The following is a 24,155-nucleotide window of genomic DNA, read 5'->3' on the forward strand; positions in this document are numbered from 1 at the left end:
CCATGTTTAGCGAGCTCGTACATGAGCGTAATAAAATTGTCCGTGACATTTATCTATGTGCAATTTCTCCAGAGATCTTCAAATGGTCTCTTTTTGAACCCCTTAGGGCACCTGAGCTATTTTGTTACACATGGACATTATGGAAGACAATTTTAAGAACAGATCACACTGATGAGATTGGTTTCTTCTCTTCTTCTTTTTTTTCAAAGGCACAGCAAAGTTTGATATCTGGAACAGGACGTCAAACAATTATAACCTAATGGCACTTCAGCTCAGCAAAATTGTGCTAAAACTCCTAAACCTGTTGAAATTTCAGCTACATGTTTGACAGAAGGGGAAAATACCGGTAAGAATGAGTGAGAAAAAAGCAATAACAATCTATGCAAGTATCCACACTGTACACTAGGCCTCGCTCTTGGGGAATCGGTAGCATCTGGACGGCAGTAAGCTTAATTGATGGACCATCAAGACATGTTCCGTACTTCACATGTGCAAGCTACTTTACTAGTACCATTTGTACATTTCGACATGTACCGCGATGCATAATGAATCTGTACAGCATCATTTAGATTCATATCTGCTCCAATAGTTATTTTCTCATACACAATTCTGAAAGTGCTTCATCTAATGTCTACGTGTACATGTATACACATGTATGATGGAAATTCTGATCAGAAATTTATGTACACCTGCATGTACAAGCTCAAGTCAAGTGCAGGTTTAGTGAAGGCCAACTCAAAAAAAACCAAAAAATTACCATAAAAAAATGTCTGGAACTGCAACAGAAGAAAATAGTTTCATCGGGCAGATTTAAGGAATTTTTTAAAATAATTAACCCTGACTAAGAAACTGATTTCTGGTAAAATGAGCCGTCCACTTTAGTCAAATTTCAGCGACAGTGTTCCTTAGGGTTTTGCTGAGCAGGCAATAGGATACAGCATGAGGACACTTGATTATCAACCACCGTCGCCATTGCAAATGCTGCACGGCCTACTCCATAGTGCACCAAGACTGTTTACGTAACTATGAAAACAGAAGTAAACAAGATCAGATCTAATTAATTGGTGCCAACTGATCAACAAAGCAGGACCTTCTGGCTGTAATTACGTCCCACCATCTCCCGTCAGGAATCCGTTGATCCCCCCCGCTGCATCCGACAATCTCTCTGTTTTTATCGGCGGTGAAATTTCAGTGTAATAAACACGTCGGCGGACGCAAACCGATGTGACAGCTGGGGTCACAAGCACATTCACTCCATTAACAAGCCGCCGAGGCTTGTAATAAATCCAGCCGAACATCAGAACCGCTGAGGCTCTGCAAGAATTTCTTCGGTTAAAGCATGCACTACTGGCTACAAATTCATACCCTAACAAGTAACAATAGAACACCCTTACAGATGTAAAATGATGGGATTCCTTTCTCTGAGACTTGCCCCATAGTCCTAGGGTTAGCAATTGCAAGGACCACAAAACTCTTCAAGTCCAGTTCACACATGAATAAGCTTTTATCCTATTGAAAGATCTGTTATCAGACACACGACAAAAATCAAGTCCTTGCATTTTGCAGCAATTTTCGAGTCACACAGTGTATTCATGACTTGTACATGTACCGGTAGCAAAAATGATTTCTGACAACTTGAAGACTGAAGCACGCGTGCGAATGTGAACTTCCCCCAATGAGCATGTGTTGACACATACTTTGTACTCGCTGCAAAACATCACACCAGTTTCTCATGGTACACATTGCTGCATGCGCAGCTTGCCACCGCAAGCAGGAACCTAGGTACATTTGTACATGTATCTATGTTCTGGTGCCAGCATCATATCAAATAATTTCTCAGCAATGTCAGAGTAGACAGGCGAGAAATTTCTAGCCAAATGATGCGTATCTGCACAACATCCAGGTAAAACACACAGGTTTACGTTACATACATACTGTGGACATTCCTTTGTTTTCGTGCAGTTAAGAAAGCTCAGTGAAAATACTCGTTTTTCTTGAACTAGGAACAAGATTTTCAGCTTTTTTTTGTACAGGGCTTCCTCGACTATTCCTCTTCCTTTTACCACCGATGACCCCTACCCCAAAATGCCTCTAAACCTCTTTTCCAGAGAAGGGGAAACCTTGTGTGGACATGTGCAAGTCCACACAATGCCATCGTACCCTGCATTATATGTGGACTTCTTTCGTGCAGAGGTCCACACTATGTATGACACGCCTGGACACGCACACATACAAAAATCTCGTCACACTAACCATTTCAAGGCAGATACATCAAGTACCAGTAGATACATGTATCCCATACAATCCAAGAATTGGGATGTCATCCTCCTGCCGGCAGTACATGTATCACCAGCGAGCAATACCTGGACAAGTGTCCATGTACAGGAGGGTACCGAGACCTCCTCTCAAACCAATTCAACGGTGACTGGACACCCTCATCTCATTACGTTCTGCCAGTCAGGACGTCGAGATCCAGACTGAATGGTTACCTCTCCCCTGCTATTCCCTCCTCAGACTGATGTTTTCTCAAATTCTCCTCTGCACACCGTGTAAGGACTCCCAGTGGCAATGACCTCTGACCCTGACAGCCCTTGCAATGGAGGCGGGAGACACAGGGGCCACTCAAGGTATCTAATAAAAGCATAATGCTTGGTAACAGGCATTGTATTGGCCTGCTGGATAAAATGTTACGTTTGTTACAAGTGACAGCATTTTTTAGGTTTGTCTGTCTGCTTTTTAAAAAAAGTTCAGAGGTGATTTAAATTTTTAGAAGCACAAAGGATTTTTATCCGTTCAAAAACAAAAAACAAGCAGGTGTCAACATTCAATTAAGATAGATCTGTACATATGATAACCCATGTGCTTGTGAAAAGGTATGGGGACTGCCGAACAAGAAGGCGGGTTTGATTTTCTAGCCAACATCCATGCACTTCTAGTTCTACCTAGTGTATACAGAGACCAGCTTTCAAAATGTCAACTGACTCTTTTGCACTGTGCCTTGTCCATGAACACATGTACATGTACACTATAAGTCTGTACCTGTCAACACACGCACAATATCTCCACAAGTTACTGTCTGCTAACAATTCAATTATCGCTTTTAGCACTCTGTCATTTTGCAGAGAAATGTCACGGCATTCTCGGCACGAAAGTATGCAGCGCGCCTGCTGTGCAGCCAAAGCATGCTGTCAATTTCCAAACGATTCTTAGACTGGCATGAATGTACATCTACTTATTTTATATTCGCACACCATCCCACCAGATCAGTTTCACTGGCAGAACAAGGGTTTACTTCTTTTCACTGCGACTCTCTAATTGATCATGACAACTGGGGATGGCCATACAGCAAGGCCAGGTGGTGGCAAGGTTGATCACAAAGGCCTCTTTCCAGGAAACTCTCTCCAAATCAACCCCAAAACCTGTGACACCGCCCACAAGTCCAGGGCTTTATATGAGACTTTAACATTCAGCCTTTTTAGAGTTACACAACCAGTGCTGTTCTTACTAATTTCCTGTCCATTGAATACTGGGTCTGGTATTTCTCAGAAATTTGACAGCAGTGTCTGGTGGGTTATTGACCCCACGGGGAGAGAAGGTCATGACCTGTTCTGAGCATTACACATGAGCCAGTACCCACTTGATGACGATCAATTAATGATGCATTACAACATGATGTGGCCAACTGCACATGACTGGGCATGGTTACATGTACATACAATGTACTGTACAGTACATGTACATGTGAGCCTGTACATTCATTCATTCATTCAAATTGGTTTATTAATAATCATGCCTCGCAGCGTCAGCTGAATTGAACATGATTTACAAAGTTTAAAACATCACAAACTATAAACAATTAAACATTATAAAAAAAAAAAAAAGAACAAAAAACCAAATTAAAGAGAAAACATCTTATATAGACACAAATAAGAAAAAACCGTTCATGGTTAAAAATGCAAATTTACAAATGAGTTGATTAAAATGCCAGTACACATGTAACTAAAATTCAGTTTAAAATTGGCAAAACAAAAAAGGCCCATTTAAAAATTGTAAAAACAACCAAATATGCAAACAAATCATTAAATATTAGGAGTGTTTAATAAGCGAATGAGATAAGGGATGGCACTCTTCTGCATGCGATTTGTTTTACATGGCAGTTCTGTATATCTTCGTCTGTTACTTCTAGAAGGCCTAGTATTCGTAGTTTCAGGGGGAAGAAATTGCCTAAATTGTTCAGTGTTCTTTAAGGTTTTGTCAATGAAAGAAACACATAAGGAGACCCTACGAGCCTCAAGGGAAACCAAATTAACCACAGATAAAACGTCTTCATATGTAGTGTACTCATGGCCCATTATTATACGCAGTGCTCGTTTTTGCACTCTCTCAAGGCTTGATTTGTCGTAATTAGTACATGCCTCGGTCCGCATGAGAGATGGTACAGGTGGATTTGTCAGTGACAAGAACTGAGGAGCACAGAAGCCTGCTAAGCACAGCTACAAATTTGCTTAACAAAAACCACCGACCAAGCAAAATATCAGGTATAAAACGGATATCAAGTAGTGTACTAATGCAGATAATTAAATGTTCAGGAGTGCGATGGTTGGATTAATTTCATGGTGACAGGTGAAATGTTCCATGGCACTCGGCTTGTGCGGTACACACTGGAATACTGGTAGCCGAGCTACACAAACAGTACAGTAGGCCCATACGAATTAAATGCTGGCTCTAGGTTCAAATCCGGTGACGCATCTCTCACACACAATGACACGTACCCACACACGCGCGCAGATCTCAGTTCATCCCATCATTGCCTACACGCATGTTCCTACAACCGCCAGATCAGAACACGTCAACCTCCGCGCAATCAAGCCATCTAACAATATTTACCCAGCAGATAGCGGCGGGCTTAATTCGCCTCGGAAATTGGCCCCGGCGTATGCTTACGCTACTCCACAGTGGGGACGGACAAGGTTGGCATCATGCAATGCAAATGAGGGTATTTTTCTACAACTCTATGCAGCTACATGTAGCGGTATCCTGCAAACAGGCAATTAGAGAGAATCACCCCAGTGCAGTAGGCCCAAAGCTACATGTACCTGCTTACTTATCAGCTGATAATGGCATGGGATATGCTCTGTATACCTGTGCGTTATGGGGGAGGGGAGGACACACAGGTGTGCTCTAGAAGGGCGATGATGAGTCACACAATTGAATGGAATTTACATGCTGCATATCTGATGCATTTCTCGATAATACAAACACACTTCATGCCTACGCATTCCATACATTTGTTTGTATGTGTCAGATATGTGAGGAAACTATTAAGGAACCGAATTTACATGTACATACACGTAACAAATTTAAGATATTTTTTTAGTTTCCAGTTACAATGTTCGGTTTACACTGGCACTGAAACCAGTTATTAATATGACTTCTTGTAAATTCGACGGGGATCTCTTCACATAAACATCTGTGAATAAACTTTGTATCTAGTTACCGTACAAGTAAAACTATGTACATTGTGCAGCTGTAACAAGTTACCTTATGTTGAAGAGAAAGTGTGAAAAAAAATCACTTTTTAATAGAACACCTACATGTATATTTATAAAATGGTCTGGGAAAAAAATGCAGAATCATTCAACCTCCAGGCTCCAGATGGCATTTGTATGGCAAACCAAGAATTTGAATGGCTGACGAATGCAAGCATACCTAAATTGAAACCTCGCAGAGCTTTGCAGGTACATGCACATGAACTGTACACAGGGTACTAGTACATGTATCAACCTTCATCAATCCTTACAGTAAGGGCTTCAGACACTGGACAACACTGGACAATATCCTCAGGAGGGGATTAAAAACTCAGGACCACCATAGAGGAGTAACACAGCAGACAAAACCACAGCTTTTAATCAGCCATTATTCTGTGCCAGTGAGCAAGATCTTTAGTGTGTCTGTTGTATTCAAATCATGATTCCCCATCAGGTAAACATCTTCAAAACTCAAGTAGAAAATTGCATCTTTAGGCTGGTGCCCTTGAGGGGGGAGGGGACAATTTGTGTGCTTTGTCTGAACAAGGTTTTGTTAACTGGGGATGGGGGGGTGTAAAATCACCCCAAAATCGTTTGTTGTTCAGATCCTAGGGATTAGAGTAGGACTCTGTGCTTGCAAAGGCTGTAAAAATGTCTGAGCAAACACTCAGCTGGCGTCACCAGACTACCGAGTCTGTCTGGCGAATGGGTGATAATTTGTCGCCTGCAAAATAACTGTGCCTTTCTTCCTGTGTCACTAATTAACAAATCACCCATAACACTGGCGGAAAAACAAAGAGAAGAAATGTTTGCTATTTCACTTCCCAGGAAGTGAACGGGTATTTCTCTGCTTCCACATAAATGCAATGTAACACTTGTGAAGTGTCACGCCCATACATATACATGCCCTGATATTCTGGTACATGTCATCACCAACACCAGGAACTGACACACATCTTCACTTTTGTCCCAGTTAGTGAAAAGTGTGATTAGAGCAGTTTTGGTTTCACGAAGAAGCACAAGTGTGTGTTTTGTCAATACAGCATAGACAAAAAAGCTTTAAATGTCTAAAATGATTTTATTTTACCCATAAATGGGTAACTAAACTGAAAAAAAATGCTCTTAAAACTCGTAACTGTGTAAATTAAGGAGAACGTCAATTTCTGAATACGGCAAATCACAGAGCACGTGATGCAAGACATTTGTGCCTCTTCGTGAAAATGAAAATATCACATTTCTATAAAATACGAGTTGAAGCGCGCACACATCTACAGATTTGTGATACTTCGTGGTATTGGTGACGATGTAAAAAGCCTGAAATATGCTGACATGGCCAGGTACCTGATGAAGCTGCGACGACTGTCCTCAAATACCTGTTTGTTAAATTTGTTTACACAAATGAACAAAAGCAAATATACGAATAATGGCAAACGCATGCCAGTTTATTCACTCATTTGTAAGTCTGTCCTTCCCGGTTCCTATCCTGATCATATGTACGTGTACAGTTATGATAGCTGCCGCTCTTGTAATAAGAACGCCGACTGTGCCAACTGCCAGCAATGACCCACTCAACTAAATTTAGAATCTTTAACCCGGAGCCCAAGCTGTGCTGACTGATGGGCGGAGGAAATTGAAATGAGATTGAATCATGATGAAAAGTTCTCCCAGACCGAGGACCGAAAACAGGGTCCAAATTTAATGCTGACACACAGAAACCACACCAGCCAATTATAGGTGGTGACTGTAATGTGTACGTACTTTTCTGTACACAGACTGACACCCTGAGTTCACAAGATCCACACAATGAAACAGAAGCAGACTTTTGTTCACCCTTTAGCTGACAAAACTCTCCGTACGTACATGTACAATGTACATGAGTAACTTCCACATATATAGCAACGCTGAGGTTCTTACGGGGTTTCACCTGCCATGCAAAGATCGTCATTTGGACGGTGCATTTTACTTCAGTCTTTTGCATTTAAGGCTGTGGGAATGCGATGCCATGGGACAAAGTTGCCAAATTCCAAAAAGGGCGGGTCCCATGCTCAGGTCAGGCTTTTTTTTCTTGTATCACCCACAGGGTTCACTCTTACTACATCACAGTCACATTTCTGCCTTACCAGTTGCCGATAAAAAACGACGACTGGTAGTCAAAAGGCAAAGGAATAATTTACATACATGTACATGTACAAACATGTACCACATGTTAAAATGTCTCATATGGCTGTCATTGAAACATCGAGTAGATTTAAGGTAAAATTTGGCACTAATAAAACATAGAATTTCTGCAAAATTTGGCTACCCCGACAGGCACATGTACACATGGCAAAAAAGGAAGAGAGGTCTATAACGTGAATCTTCAAACCTGGGAGGAAAAAAAAAAGGAATGTGATCAACATGCCACTTTTCATCCACGAGCTGGAAGTACATGTACAGCAGGATCTGTGAGGGAATATATTGTCACAAATATCTTGGGAACCGGTGTGCATGTACTGGTACTCCGTACATGTAACTGTTCTATCGTCATCATTCCTGTCGGCCCATCTGCCTCGAGCAGAAGCACCCCCTCATCGGTTGAAAAGAGCTGCGTCATTCGGGAGTGTTCATTTTGTTGGTAGCGAGGCGACTGCTATGCTTGCAATTCACAGTCTTTCGTGAACCAGTGATGCGCAGTTACAACCAAAGGAGCCACTGTTGCTAAGGAAAGAGTGCCCTCTCTTGGCCCAGCTCAAGACCTATACATGTACCGGTACATATACTTAATCCCAAATTCTCCGGAACCATGTTCTGTGCTGTCTCTCTGTGGGATTGGATGAGAATTTCTGGGGTGCTGAAGCATCAAAGATTTGGCGACAAAGTCAGGGTTTGTCGGTATATCCCACTCTGAACTTGCATGGTGAGGGGAAAATACCCAGCTGCGCTCGCCTACAGATGAGGGAAAAAAAAAAATTCTCGGTGTGCGGTATGTGTGTGTGTTGAGGGAAGAGATCTTGGGAGTTCCACCCTTCACCTTCGTTTCACTGTCTCGTGCATTTCATGTCTAAGTTATTAATGTCAGTCAGCCACAAGATCTCTGGTGTCGGTTTCCATGGGGTGCTGGCCAGGTGGCTATTTTATAATACAAGGTAACAGAGCGTTAAATCTTGGCGTCAGGCTTCACTGGCAGACAGACTTGGGAAATCACCAGTCTGCCATTTCCAGACCTCAATGACCTTTCTCGACTATTACTCTCCGAGCGAGCGTGTCCATTTTAATAGCCTTTCGATTGCTCAAGTAATGTTTCATAAAATTTGATACCATTTAACAAATGCTGAAAGCTTCCCAGATACCATGCTCAGCCATTTTAAAATTAAAAAACTTGCCTGACTGATCAACATACATGTACATGTATTCCAAATGTTCAAATTCTGCAAATTTCTCTTAAATCTTCACCTACATGCAACAAACACAGCAGGGACAAATCCACACTGACAAGCAAGCTTGCGACCAGTGCACTTGACCTTAGAGATTCCGGCACAGAATCCCCGGGATTCATCAGCAATGAAAGTTCAGCTGATTGGACATATCGGGATTATAAGCAGATTTCCTGAACACTGCTCTACGTGCCCCAATCATCACTTCTCACAGCGCTTGTCAGCATAACGGATACAATTGACCAATGGAGGAAGTAATATTACCGGCAGGCACAGATCTGTGAAATTAGTGACTGGCTTCAGCTGGATTTCCAACCACTTGCTATTCTTAGGTCGAGACTGATTGATTGATTGCAGCATCAAGCAAGTACTGGTATACACCTGTGCAGGCAAACACACATATACCCTATACTATTGCCTCCGACCATTTACATGTACCAGGGATCATATCCCACTCTGAAGTTCAACTTTTACAGCTTTATCCAAAAGAGGCTTCAAGTCATGACCGTTAAGTTCTAGGGGTAGATCCCGAATTCGACACACAGCCAAATCTAATGGGGGGGATACTGGACATTAGACATAAAGCAGAGGTTTCCACAGCTTTCTCATTTTTGGGGGGATACTGGATGACTGACCCAGGTAATACAGTACCAGGCTGTGCTAGATGGAATGTATACATGAACACGTACCTTACCTGATGGTATCTGGCTCAACAGCTGTGACATTCAGCATCTAATTATATCAGGTGGGTGAATATCTACATGTACTAGTGACATCCACCCTAAAATGGTATACCCAGCAAGAAATGAGACCAAGGGGTACCCCCCCACATGTCCAATCCCTATACACATTTCAGACTATTGTTACTTAACACATCCCCCCAAGATGTCTGAAAGGAATTCCCCAGATTCCTGCGAGACAATGACCAACACAAAGCAGGGGGGGTTCTCTCCGTCTCATACCTTGCTGCATATGTAAAATGGGATACATGTACTTAGTATCTGTACATGTATTCGCTGTGGAAACCAAACCGGTACATACATGTATGTACATGTCCACAGCTACCAGTGCACATGCACATTGGCGAAGACCTGGACCATCTGTGTTTCTTCTCTCTGCGCCAGTAGTAGACTTACAGTAGATTATATTTTGACTGCACCTTTCCAAAGATGTCATGCACAGAACCAAGGAATTACGGTAACCATGCTGGTACCTGTGTCCTGTCAATGCCTGGGCATGCTTCTCGTGCCAAGTTTATAAAAGTGTGTCTTGAGACGCATCATGGGAAATGGCCTTCTCTCGTTGTTTTCTTCAAAATGACAACTTGCCAGAGAGAAATCTTTTTATGGTGAGTTTAGTCTCATAACCATTTGTTGGCATTACTTTTTGCCATTATTTTTTGGGATAATTGCACATGACTGATGAACTATACTTTTAAGTGGCAAACACCCTGTTTTTCCAGCTGACCTCCAGGGTCAACAATGCTGGGGCTTATGTTTCCCATGCATTCCCTCCAGATACCAGACCAACTGGTTCATGGCTGGCCACCACATGTGAAGGTAATGGATTACAAGTCCCTATGTGCATGCCGTCTCCATGGACACCATGCAGCAAATTAGTGTACCCACACTTTTCAACAACAGGATTCCAAAAATACTCAAGATAATTTTTCCACAAATTTCATCAAGTTTTGGCGCATGCGGAAGTGAATATACCAATATGTGTACATTATTAAATCACTGCCAAAAAATTACAAGTACCGGGTATTCATGATTTCCATATTTATAATTTCCATAACTCTACATGTACATGTACAGTATGTAAAAAAATTCAGCACTGTGCAGTATAGGCCTTAATTTAGCTGGTTGTTTCACCGAATCACAGCAGAGTGATTTGGCCATGTCATGTGTACGATTTGCTCGGTCGTGGCTACATGTACATGTACACACAATGCCTTCGGGTTATTTGACCAAGACATGATAAATCTCTTTCCCCCCCCCCAAAAAAAAGAAAGTGTAAAGGAAAGTTTGTTACAACTTGGTGCAATTTTTTCCTTCTTCCATGGCCTAAACTTGTGACAAATTTCAGCCGATTTCATACCGAGAGTTCTTGGGGGAAAGGCAGATTTTCAAACTCCAATTGTGACCCTTAACACTGGCAGTGGCACATGAACGATGAATGCAAACCCCTTCGACTTACAATCCGGTTCGTAAGTTTTTTGGTTTTTTTTTTAATTTTTTGGGGGGAGATGTTAATTATATATAACGGGTTTTGCCCTTACCCAACGTATATTAATAAGCACTGTATGCTCCGTGCTTGTCCGAGAGCTTGCGAAAAAACCTCACAAGCTTACTCGGGTGGGACTCGGTTCGTAAGTGACGTCGTCACAATGGCGGACGCACCACGATTTGAAGGCTCTCATTGGGCAATCGTTGAAGTTGCGCGTTAACTTCCGTTTCCATGGTTCCATGTAAACTGCGATCAAAGCACGTAACCCTATGAATGGTGCACATGTGCAGTGGGCGTGGTTTAAAATGAAGTGACGTCACACTTACGAACCGGATAGTACTCGTATCACCCAAAAGCTGAGACCAGTACTTAAGTTCTCACAATGTGCATGTACATGTACATGTATGTACACAGGTACATGTAAACATATGACACACACTGTATATACAGATTGTACATGTACATGTGTAAAACAGTGAACTGGTATTTTTCCACATGTACCAGTACATCAAAAGTTACGGAGCGGATAAACAAAAATTGGTCAGGAATTTGCAATGATACTGATGTACATGTATGTACTGTACATGTACATGTATGTTGGAACATCGCTCTCTTCCATGATACCCGGGTGCGGTACATGTAGGCTGTAGAAAGTTGGGGGGGAGAAGGGATGCTTGGGAGTGTGCTACAAGGGAGACAGCTACCAGACTGTACAAGAGGGGTACACGTTCATGTACACCAGTGGTACCCTCTGTCCACTAACTAAACTTTGACTCCATTTCTCCTAAATCCCCAGTTACGGATACTTTGCGGCATGGATGTGACAACTGACCCCCCACATCCTGAAATATTCCAAGTACTCAAAATCTCATGTTTTCATCATTTAAAAATTTGCTTCCCCGCCCCAATCCATCACACGCTGGAAAAAAAAAACAAACACTGAAACCCTTTAAAAACCAATTTACTCAGAAAGCAATCTGATTCTGCGTGGGCGGCCCAGGCCTTGTGCACAACACACTCCCAAATTTGGCCATCAAAATTCCCCTTGTTCACGTTGCTACGCACCAGGCCTCCTGTGGCCCAGTGACCAGACCCAGTTGTTGGTTCACAATCAAAACCGCTTGACCTTTCACCACACACCAATTTTCTGGCCCTCCAAGGGCCAACAAGCAAAGCCGAAATTCAATATGAGATCTGGAGCAGACCAAATTGGATCTCACACCTCGTTGAAAACTTTTTGATGTGTACATGTCGGCAAGAAAATGACGTCTTTGACTTTCTCTTGTATCAAGGTACCAAGTTCACGTACTGTACATACGGTAGCCTTAATTAATGTACAGGTGCATGTACCGGATTGTACCAAAAAAGCATTTTTTTCCTGGATATCCTTAATTAAAACAAAATTAACAGAACACATCTTATCTGGCAAACATTAATAATATCAATTGATGATAACAAAAAATGCTGTCTAGGAAGTGCATGTACCGGGTACATGTACTGTGCTTTGTCCATTTGTGGTCTATTTACAGTAAATATCGGCTTTTATCACCTTCAATAAAAACTGTACGGTCAAGTCAACAAATCTCAGTAAATTTGTGGTCTACCATGTGAATAAATTCCATGTACACATACAAGTATAGACCTGTAGTATGTTGTACTACATGTACATGTACATGTAGGTCCTATGAACCTGAAAGGTCATGTACATGTAGGTCCTATGAACCTGAAAGGTCATGTACATGTAGGTCCTATGAACCTGAAAGGTCATGTACATGTAGGTCCTATGAACCTGAAAGGTCATGTACATGTAGGTCCTATGAACCTGAAAGGTCATGTACATGTAGGTCCTATGAATCTGAAGGGTCATGTACATGTAGGTCCTATGAATCTGAAGGGTCATGTACATGTAGGTCCTATGAATCTGAAAGGTCATGTACATGTAGGTCCTATGAACCTGAAAGGTCATGTACAGTACTCGTATGTATGAAACCAAAATTAGGTGATTTCACATTTTTTAGCAATTTCAGCCAAATGTACCAAATGAATATGACCTAACGGGTACCAGTAGGTTACTACTGTAGCTCCCTGATACTATATGTACATGTATCCACTCAATTTGAAGAAGACCAAGGACTCGGTGATTATCTCTATCATTCAGCAAATAAAGGTGTCAAATAATAGTGTCAAATAATAGTGTCAAATAATAGTGACAGGCAAGAAAATAAGCAATAGCAGCTGGACAAGGACAAGTACATGTACATGTATGTCCATGCCTGTACTTGCATCTTACATGTAGATTATCAGAGTTATACATGTACATGTACAGTGCTTAAAATGCCTTACATTAATTAAATTAATTACATTTTTTAAAGTGAGTACCGAAGAGAAAGCGGCACATGTAGTTATTTTTCAGTCCACAGTTATCTCCTCCTCCCTAGCTTTAATACCCACGTCACCTTTTGCTGTGAGTTTTTGTAACAGTCACAGAGTGTCCAAAATTCCTTCCACTTCTCCCTCTAGAGTACATGTACATGTACATAGACATACATACATACATACAGTGTATATCTGGTATCAATCATACATGTACATGTATGTCATTTGATTGACTGCTAGGACAACTTTGTGCAGATTGCATCTTTGCATACTAATGTACCGGTACACTTTCTAGCCTCTCGGGAAGTCAACTTCTGTTCCTTGCTCTATGCTGGTGGGGGGGGGGGTGCATGACTGCCAGGTACTGTGCATGCACTTTGTTTCATGGAGGACTATGAGCAAACAATGATGCAGTCTGCTCTCAGCAGTGCCCAGGAAATTCCGATCCACACACAGGCCAAACAACAGCTGTTGCGACCAGAGAGACGAACCCTGCTGTCATCAATGGTTACATTAGCGCCTGCCTACGTACATGTACTGTACATTCTTGAGATGTTTCACACGTATGCAGGTAGCTCCGACAACCTCTGTGGATGGAGCCCATGCCTGTCACTCAGATGAACCACTTTGTTCTTTGGAATGGCAGCTAACATCACTCAGGCCAGCCTCTTTCCATATAAACAGGTGTACATGTACATGTACTAGTAAGGCCTACATGTAAACTCACATACACACTGTACCATACGGTTTTGGTACTGGAAAATGCTAGGTCTCGGCAGTAAAACTGTATTCTTTTTATCAGGCAGCGATGGGGTACTAACTCAGTTTTCTTCTAATTTACCGGTAATATCCCTTACATGTTTATACATGCATCGGTAGGCGGGAGGGTTGTTGCTTGATTGGATAAACATTAATGGAATTGCCCTGGATATTTTCCAATCATTTTGGCAATATTGTAGTATTTTCCAAAGACAATTTGCTTTGAAAATGTCAAGCTTATTTACACATAAAGGTGCGAACAAGGAATGAACATACATGTACATGCACTCCGTACAGTATCCTTACATTTGGCAATAAAAAGATGTCACCTGTTTACCATTCCATACTTTCATTTCCTAATAAACAGAAGCAATACCTTTACTGCAGAGCAATTCTGAATTCTTCATGTACATGTACAGTGAAGAACTTACGGTAAGTTTTATCAGAATCAGGAAATTATGCATGTAAAATACTCTACAGGTAGACAAAAAAATTTGGAGCTCTACCTCTGATTTTGCCTGTGAGCTTTGCAGAGTCCCGATAACACAGTACAGTAACACCCCCAAGAAAATGTGTAGCCTGTTTATGGGTGCTAACCTTGCAAATTACCAAGAGGGATGAAAGCAACCTCCAAAATCCCGCAGTGAACTTGTAACCCTCTCTGGATAAAACCCACAACTCACTGCAATGATGGGAACAGCCACATGGAATGCCAGTTGCCCGCGGCAAGGGATAATCAAGCAGGGACCTGGGCTGAACTTTCCACTATCAGGTGGGACAATAGTGACTGAAAAAAAAAAAATCCCAAGCCCATTTGTTGATATAATTTAGAATAGCCTCGGCAGGAGCAACCATTTCACTGGTTGGTTTCCTTCCGCCCCTTCTTGTGGGTGAAAAGACGACAAGGCAAGCCAGAATCGAACGTAACCAAAGATCAACCTGATTCCGAGGTGAGAGTCTTGGGAAAAAAATTCCCTGTAAGCTACTGGTAGCAATCTGCAGAACCACATGTGGGATAAATCTGCAAAGTAAGTCAGGTGTTTTAAGCAATGCACAAAGCCACAGCTTTTACTCTTTACAAGGGTTAACGGTTCACAAAACTGCCCACTTGTCAAGTTGGGTATCACAGTGCAGCACTGAAAACTTTTGTTTGCTTGTCTCACGTAGCGGTACATATCTGAAGGCGGAAATCGACAATCAAATCTAACTGAAGCAAACGTTTCTCTGAATTCTCAATACCTCTAGAAGGTCTTGCCCTAAACAAGCACCTTCCTGTGTCCTGACACCCCCACACTGCATCCTAAGCATCAAAGCCACAGCTTCAAGTCGAGAAAATCCGATGAAGTGAAAGTATTACTCAGCATATCGCGGAAGACGGAGAGTCAAGTTGTGTACACCTGTATGACACATGTGCATACTGTACATGTATGGGGGGTATGAGGCCTACAGAATCAGTGCTTTGTAATGTAAATTGTATCCCAAGGCTGTAGATTTTAGGTCAAGACTTCTCAGAAACAAGAAGGTGCATTGTAAGTGTATACATGGCGCATTTCCAAGACCTGTACAGTACGGTATGTACATGTACCTTGTCAAGTAAAACTAAGGATTGATCCCGACGCTTTGATCTTCTGCTGAAAAGGGGGGTTAGGTCAAAACATGCCTGTGCCCAAGGGGTTGAAACATCTTCATTTGGAAGTGGAAATTTGTGACTCTGGTGTTGGAGCAGCAACCCTTGGGAGAATTCGAGAGAGAAATTTCAAATCTTTCTTCCCCAGAAAGGGAAAACAAATTCCCCCCCCCCCAAAGTACTTCCACGCACAATGTTTTTCGTTCAAGACAACCTTTCAGAGAAGCCCCGGGTAATTCTCAGTGGAACTTACTTCCAAATAAATCTTTCAAGATGTGTCACTGAGCAATAACCCAACAGCATGCGACACATTGTTCTCGGCCGGTACTTCTCAGGAGACTAGATCAGTTGGGCCCCTATTGGACCAGTTCATGGCTGAGTTCTGAATTTTAATCAGAATCACACATACCATTAGCAGTGGAATCACAAACGATAACAAATTTGGAGTACAAGTACATGTACATGTACCACACACGTACCAGGCAATTTTTTTAACAATACTCTGTGTTTGCATTACTCATTTGCAATGTGACTCATCAACAAATTATTTACAGAAATGCCCTTGGGTTCTTTTCTGCTTTTGATACACATGTTCTTGTTTTTCAATGATGGAGTTAACCAACAACTGACACAAATCAGGCAAAATGTGATTGTGAAACTATGAACATGGCAATGATCCTACACGTTCAGGATGCTAGTATACATTATGATGTGTCTAATTTCAGAAATTAGGGGTCCATTTTTTGGTGTCCCTGTCACATCTGACATATGATTTTGTAAGTTCAGAACACATTTTGTAATTTCCAAGAAAGAGGAATTTGTGCAACTTATCCACCAAACAAATAGTAATAGTTTGAAATCAATTCCGGTGATATTTCACTGTCAAACAACAAAGGTCAGTGTAACAGGGACACGAAAATGTCACGCTTTTTGGACCCCTAATTTCTGGAATCACCAATGTGGACATGTGTGTACCGGTAATCCTCATTACAATACAAATTCACAGAAATTCTGTTTGCAATATGACTGTCCCATCCCAAATGTAAAAACTGACTTCCGCGATCTTGCTTGCCTGGTGCTGGGGCTCCAAACAAACCATCCTGTCAATCTGGCTGTGCCTAATTGCACCTCCACTTAAAGGCTCATTAAAAACAGGCCCTGCAATGCCCCGGCACTAATTGGATCAAATCTGTGGGATCACATGGACACAGCAGACATTAACACCTTGCAAGTGATGGGGAATCAGTTTGGGGCTGTAAACTGGCTGTAAATCTTCCTGTGGTCAGGAGTGTCCATGGCTCCAAGCTGGCCTTGCTCTGTGTTTTCTGCTCCAAGTAGACTCATGTACATGTACAATGTACATGCAGATTATCCTAGTATGGTATGGTACAATTCACACTGTACAACCCCGAGAGTGGTTCTTTTAACTACTAAACTTTCGTCTAATATTTTAGCCAAGGTTTTTGCCACAAAGTGTAAAAATGACAGCACAGCTCACAAAGGGCAACCTAGAGGCCCAATCAAAGCCTTTCAATTTACAGTGTATTAATGTACATATGTACACGTGCAACGTACATGTACCATACAGTACCGGTAAATTACAAAGAATTGCTTTAAACCAAAACAGTGAAAATATACACATACATGTACATACATACCATGATAGATTCCTTTTTTGATGCAGAGCGAGAAAGACTGAGTATTTTAATGATACCCCCGGAACTGTGGGGTCCGACATCCGCCCCGCTCCCACGGCCACGTGGCAGCGGGCCGGGAGGGACGCCGGACCCCACAGTTCTGGGCGTATTTTAATGGCACATGAAACGCTTTGACTGCTGATATTTTGCAAAATGCTACAAGTATGTACATGTATGTTTTCAAATGATGCTTATATACTAAGTAACAAGTCCTCAACCAATTCATCAAAATCACAAAGCTGTCACATCTGCACCCACCCTCTTCCCCAGCAAACAAGAAACAACAATTAACTTTTTCCAAACATAATCCCGAGTGAAATGGCACAGGGCTCCTAATCCCCAACCCTTAATTATTGGCATATCGGCAATGAAGAGGTTCAAATTCTCAGACTGGCTGAACTTGACCACAAAAAAGGGCAATGATTGATCACCCTGCTCACCGCAACCCTCGTCTGGCCAGTGAGGTCACAGAGCAACAAAGGAAAAACCGTGGCGTAAAATTCAATATTGATGGAGCAGTGGCACCTGTACCAGTATGGTGTATTCTGCTTGCAGCGTGCATAAAATGAGTGGGAACCAACAGCACGGGTCTGCAGAAGGTCAAAATTCAGCTACATGTATAGGGAAGAATAGGACTGTACACAGCGCTGCACCAGCACTAAATTGAACAGACATTTATGGGCATCAGTCACCAAGTACATGTTTACCTTATCTGAAGAGTAAGCTGTAATAAAGGACTGTTTTAATGTCATAAAATGAACAGTAAAACCACATGCACCTGTAAACCACTGTACATGGAACTGCCCATAACGGCAAACCTTTTCAGAAGCCTATTACGCCCCTCCCCTTAATGGTCAGGGAGGAGACTGATGACAGGACAGACGTAAATCTGCAAGGGGAACTTTCCAAACCATCTCCACAGGCACCAGAATGAAACCACAAGATTAACACACAAAGCAACTGCTGACCACTTTTCTCCAAGTTAAGGGCCCATAAATTCTTCCAAATTCCTGTGCTGGCACCAAATGCTACAAAGCTGACTCCCCTGATCTCTCTGCACTTTATTTGGTCACAGTTAAGACAACAAAGTCGGCCATTCATCTGTATCCTAATTAAACAAACTTTATGTACTTGATTCAAAAAAAAAAATTACTATCCGTGTACGTTTTCTTGTGCTGCTTGCCAGTATCTTTCCTCACTTTGGTTTTACGACAAAAACATGTAGCAGTGCTAGCACAAAAGTGGCAGACTTGTTTATCGTTGTAAACAATTATGTTTGTAAATGTTATCATTGATCTTTTTAAAAAAGAACTACCGTGTCAAACAAACAAAAGATTTATGACAGAGTTTAAGAATTTCAAAAGTGTGAAGGTCCTTGAACTAAATCATTAGTGAAAGTAAACACAATTCACAGAAATCTGGGAACCTCCTAATAACAGGTGCTTGAAATTTCAGTTCGAATTAAGTTTTCCCATTTATGCAATTTGATTTACTTACTTTTCATCATTGTAGCACTGTTTTAACCTGCCCAAGTATAAATAGCAGTGTTTCCTAAATGTAGCTGGCAGATATTTTATTTCTGGTAAATTTTTCTTCCTTTTTATTCAGAGAACTTCAGTACGAATCAGACAGAAAAGTGCGTGCATTATTAGTGTTATGCAGAGGGAAATGGCACAAGTTGACTTTTAATTTGAATCCTCTGCGGCCCAAAATCAAATATACAGAGTACAATCTGGTTATTGTGAATATGAGTGTCTACATGTACAAAAGTCAGTCATGACAGCCAGCTAGAACCAAAGTCAGTTCACAACATCAATTCTTACTATTCAACAGAACAGTGATTACACATATGAAAAGGCTCAAAACTTACCGAATAAGAAATGAAACCAGCCGAAACTCAAAGCAATGTCACAGTATCTTGGTTCTTTTCAATCTGGAAAGAAAAAAAAAATCCAGAAAATTCAATTATGATGACTCTGAGGCAACCTGCCACCATCGATCACATGAAGATTTTGACATGTGACAAACAGCAAAGTCTACCCGACCGGGCATAAATCATTCTCACCTGTGTACTGACCTAGGCACTTCATGGTCGTAGGACCCCACTGATACACGAACTAAAGTACCTCTCCTCTGAATATTCCTCTTCCCATAATTTTTTTCTTCTGACTTTTCTTCTGACTGTCAAATCACGGTTTTGCCCTGAGGCAAATCAGGGCAAAACCTCTCCTGTGTCATGTTTGCAAGCTCAACCTGGTTTCTAGATGATCTCAGCTCCAGTTGTAAACAAGCTTTCTTTTCCAATATTGATGACAGGAACACTACATAGTGACTGAAACTTGAAACCCGAAATTTAAGCGGAATGATGTACTAAAGCATGTTGATCTTTTGGAATCCTGGAAATTTACTGGCAAAACATTGCTTATAATGAGCAAGTAGCTCACATTTCACTTTCCAAATAATATCAATCTCAGTCAAAACGAAGACAAACTGTGAAAACGATTAAATTGCATGTCAATGGCACACATGTACATGTACATGTACATACAACGGCCACACTGAGTGCTTAAACACCTGCCAGTGAATTCACCTCAAGAGCTTAGTGAACATTCTGCCAGTGATTTTCAAGTTAAACTCACTGCAATGAAGCAATTTACCACTAATCCGCTGAGTAGGGCTAATGACAGAATGCATCCAGATCACACAAAGTTGACTCCCTTTCCAAACAGCAACACACCTCCACTTCCCCTCATCAGTGTGCAGTTATTTTCATGAAGACTCAAAGCATCCGATGATGACTCACCGATACCTCACTGATACCAGTAGCTGTCCACCAACACTTACCGGTACAATGCACCTGTACATGTACACATAAGCCCTCTTACAACTGAATGAACATCCCAGGCAGACCAGGCTGAGGAAAGGCAAACTTGCTCGCAGGTACATGTACTGTACAACAGAATGTTGTTTACACCAGACCAGCAGTGCCTAAGAGCACTGCGCATTACAGGGGTACCAGATTCACAATTGTAACAGCACTCTTGGGAGTATTTTTGTCGTCCATCACTGACTCAGCCAGGCAGTCTATTGTGCTCGGCATCTATTATGCATAAGATGCTTAAACGCATAACATAATAGAGTGCCATACAGAAGGTTTAGAAGCCGATTTGTGTGGGCTGGAAAAGAGTGAATGGCGGTTTGGGGTTTTTTTTTCTACCTGATTGATCCAAGAACCAGACATGTCATGATGGATGATGTTACTAATCATCCTGGGCTTTTGTTGGTAATGGCCTGAACTTTTGCCAAGTGGCAGTTCCTTAGGTGTTAAGAATTTTAGTCTTTTGCATTGGCTTCCTTAGCATGAAAAACAGATACAAAGGCTCCTGCTTTTGAATGTATGCATTATATAATCAAGACACAATGCAAAACTACATGTAGAGTTTGAACTGGATCTGGATCAAAACAAGCTTTCCACTCCGCTGCGCATAAAAACCTTTACCGACTTGCAGTGATGACTATGCTGTTTCACCGAACATCTCTTGACCTCTGCTCATACAAACGGCCTTCCTGTTGCCAAAAGACTAGACAAAGTGGCCTGCCGGGCTTTTGTCCAGCAGGGCATTTCAGCTTTGGGCCTCAAAAAAACTCTTCACACGTTCTTGCTAAACCCTCTTCTGGTGGCGACACCCCAAAAAGAGTCTAGCCAAAACTGGCAGACGGTGGCTTTAAAAGCTGGCAAACACCAGGCAGCAATTGAGTCAAAAGTGACACAGTAACACCACAACATGCTTGGCGCTGACCCCAGAGTAACCCTGGAGTATTACAAACGAAAAAATCTCACTAAAAAAACTGTGACTTCTCCTAAAAGATGATCCTTGTGCATGCACTTATTGGTCCTCAGGACAATTCAGAGAACAGATTTGTGGTTGGCCAAAAAATTTGACAAAACTACACCATATTTTACCCACCACAAAGATAAAGGAACTACAAGTATCTAAAGCCTAAAGGACCTTTGATTAGGATTTAAGTTACCAGTTGCTTCATGAATGATACTGTCACGTTAAGGAGCATGACGATTTCACTCAACATCTGAAGCGAAGAGAAAAACTACAACTTTACAAGAGAGCACTGGAGAGTAGAGTTACCGTGCCCCCCCTTAACCATAAACTCCATTCCAACAGCGTACTGCCAATTGCTTTTCAAGCCAAAGTTGAACTGATTTGTAGATTATTTCTGTCGCCAACTTCAAACGTGGGCAGAGTCAATATTTGACGTTGACCTGCCCTGAACCCCCTTTTGAGCTTGACCGGCTAGTCGCCGCTTTTTGTCTTCCCCAAATGAGAGTTCCTGACGACAAAGGGATCCGAGGTTGAGGCAAAACGTGCCGAGTGGAACTCCAGGAGACAAAAGGGGAATCTTACTGAAAGGGGCTTTTAGGGTAACAGGGTGGACGGACAGACTGTGGTTGTTGGCAGGGGCATCCTATCGACCAGAGAGACATTCTTTAGAAGTGAGTTGTCAAGGCTCTCGGTGTGTGCTGGCGGTGATTTGCTGAACTTCCTACAACTGTATAACAAAGTTTTTTTTGTAATATTAAGAGCAGCATCATAGGGGTAATTTGTGTCAATGAACTACATGTAGGTAGCAAATTCTGCACCTGTGACCTTAAGTTCAATGGGTGCACCTGTGACCTTAAGTTCAATGGGTGCACATGTATACATGTACATGTTTGTACAATGTTCAGGACGTCATATTCCTGAACAAATTTCCAGATAGGAACACATGCATATTTATTGGTACATGTATGTCTGACAGGCCTACCGGTACATGTGCCTACATGTAGGGGCCTATAATAAATTTGTACGGTGTTAAATGTACCAGTATGGTAAACATGCACTGCACTTACTCAACTATGCCGCTCTCTGACTCTTGTTGGACATGATGTATTACACATGTGTCCAAAACACATGTCCAACATCATGGCAGTCAATAACATTAGGAAGTAATCTGTAAGCACAGGTACGGTACATCAAACAGTGCATGTACTGTACATGATGGAAACAGCCCTTTTTGAGTAGACGGGACACATGACCATGTAACAGAATCAACGAGTGCCCTTACAAGATCAAATTCTCCCATGTACATGTACGGGATCATTGAACAATGAAAAGACAAAAGCTTTACTGAAGCAGCCCGTACCTACATGTACAGACAGCTTGAGTATCAAATGCATGTACTAGGGGAATAAGGGTTCAACCGTGGTTCAGCCAGTCAAAACTGATGAGGTTAATTCAATTCTAATTTCTCACAAGTGAAAGAAAAGTCCCCGATGTTTGGAGTCATCACCAGCCGAAGGCACCTGGACCAGATTTATGGCAGACAAGGACTGCAGGAGCCACTGAGAACTCCATCAGGGACAAGTACGAATTGAGGTCAGCAACTGGGGTCACCTGCCCAGCAGTGCAGCCTGGCTGCAGGAATTTGCTTACAATAGGGGGTCAGCCATTCTACAAATCATGCCAGGTACATGTACATGCAGGGTAGGGGAGGGCGATATGGGGAGGGGGAAGGGAGACTGCGAGTACATGTGGGGGGGGGCATTGTGACACAACAGAATGGATTTAAGTGAATAGCGGTCCTGCACTGCACTGGGTAACAGTAACACCCAACAGCACCTGATGTTTAGCAGATTAAATTGGTTATGGGAAAATGCATCTGTGTATTTAAACATCTGGGTCGATATTCACGTCAGCTGTCATGTACAGTATGTTTGACTACAGAGATCACCTTCACATGATTACTATGGCACCTGTATACATGAAGACATACCTCTCAACAGCTTAATGAATTTTAAGTCTCAATAACACCTACAGTACCAAACAGTGACCTTGGCCTGAAGGTCCTGTGACTCTGAAATCAGCAAGCAGATGCAAAGATATAGGCCTAGGGGCTTACATGTAGGCAGCATTTTGAATACTATGTGTCCAAATTTGCCTCAGGATTGACAACGCTTAAACTTGCTCGAGTTCTGTGCTTTTGTACAAATGTACATGTACTATTTGAGGTGACTAGTAAATGTACTTGTAGCCCTCAGAAGCATCAACACCACTCTGGCTATTGGCTAAAGTGTACATGTACGTGTATTCATGAACATAAGTACCAATTTCCATCAGATGGTAATATTCTTCAATTCAATGTTCATGCGTAATAATGACTAAACTTCATGCACGGTGTGTTTCTCCCGTTTAGCCCAAGGCAATTGACAGCTCTTTCACAATTGTGGACAAAACAGCAATTACATGATGTACCTGCAACGTGTCATTGCTGGCCACAATCCAATTAAAAGGATAGACAAAGTCCTCTGCATAAGTCATCAACCTGACAATAAAGCTAAGCATCTATAATCATGGCAATACGCACTGTGCAAATACAGTAAATGAGCAGTCTCAACACTGAATTTAGATCTTATTGAAAAAACCGCAGTTGATGGACAGGTTTTTTTCCTTTTTCAAAAACATATTCTTCA

At 41.9% G+C, this 24,155-nt stretch overlaps 1 protein-coding gene and 1 long non-coding RNA gene across 9 annotated transcripts in view; one reads left to right on the top strand and one right to left on the bottom strand.

The window, feature by feature from the left end:
• Window positions 1-24,155, bottom strand: part of ddr1 (discoidin domain receptor tyrosine kinase 1) — a 58,323-nt gene that overhangs the window by 24,757 nt on the left and 9,411 nt on the right. For 3 of the 8 annotated variants that reach the window (XM_022229413.2, XM_022229406.2, XM_087142932.1), the window contains exon 2: window positions 19,500-19,562. The gene's annotated coding sequence lies outside the window, so the exon portion shown is untranslated. Of the gene's footprint in view, window positions 1-2,253; window positions 2,520-19,499; window positions 19,563-19,694; window positions 19,717-20,268; window positions 20,430-20,473; window positions 20,604-24,155 lie in introns of those variants that run through there. The other 5 variants (XM_022229409.2, XM_022229407.2, XM_022229408.2 and 2 more) reach the window with 5 other exon arrangements.
• LOC147797489 (uncharacterized) lies at window positions 845-23,152 on the top strand. Its single transcript, XR_015427125.1, has 3 exons — window positions 845-1,903; window positions 2,515-2,627; window positions 22,942-23,152. It is a non-coding gene; the product is annotated as an uncharacterized LOC147797489 (long non-coding RNA).

This window comes from Acanthaster planci, linkage group LG11, assembly GCF_054643075.1.
Source record: "Acanthaster planci isolate LZ-2023a linkage group LG11, COTS_SCS, whole genome shotgun sequence".
Classification (NCBI taxonomy): Eukaryota; Metazoa; Echinodermata; class Asteroidea; order Valvatida; family Acanthasteridae; genus Acanthaster; species Acanthaster planci.